Here is a 572-nt window from a genome sequence, read left to right on the forward strand (position 1 = left end):
TTATTATTATTATCTCCCTTTCCTCCTCTCCCTCTCCTTCCTCCGCCTTCACTGCGTCTTTTTTGCTTAATTTCTCTCATTTTAACTCTACTGCGTTATGGGTATGGGTAGGGGGCGTTACCACTAAAATTAACCAATCAGAAATCGAAAAAAAAAGCCGGGTCTCAGAATTGAGACATGTTCTAGTCTAAACAGCATTCATGGTCGGTTGACCACAGCTCCTCCTCCTCCTCCTCCTCCTCCTCCTCCTCTTCTTCTTCTCCACCCCCGACCCCCCCCCCGATATCCAAACAAAGTTATTGGAAGCTGATTACAGTTGCGGGAGACTCAAAGGCACGGAAATGGTCAGAAAGAAAAGGGGAGTCATTATTTGGATAGAAAGAGGAGAGGAGGTCGGGCTCCACGGGGAGCGGGGCTAAAAATGTAACAACTCCTAATATCCTGTCCGAATCAAAAAGACCCCCATGGCTCAAATGGAACGATGAGGGATAGTTGACCGACTGTTGGCTTGGTCAGACTGTGAAGCGGATGCGAGTGGGGCGCTTTTTGTGTGAAATACTGGAAAAATTCCA

Source organism: Euprymna scolopes, chromosome 42 (assembly GCF_053919585.1).
Source record: "Euprymna scolopes isolate OS-2025 chromosome 42, ASM5391958v1, whole genome shotgun sequence".
NCBI lineage: Eukaryota > Metazoa > Mollusca > Cephalopoda > Sepiida > Sepiolidae > Euprymna > Euprymna scolopes.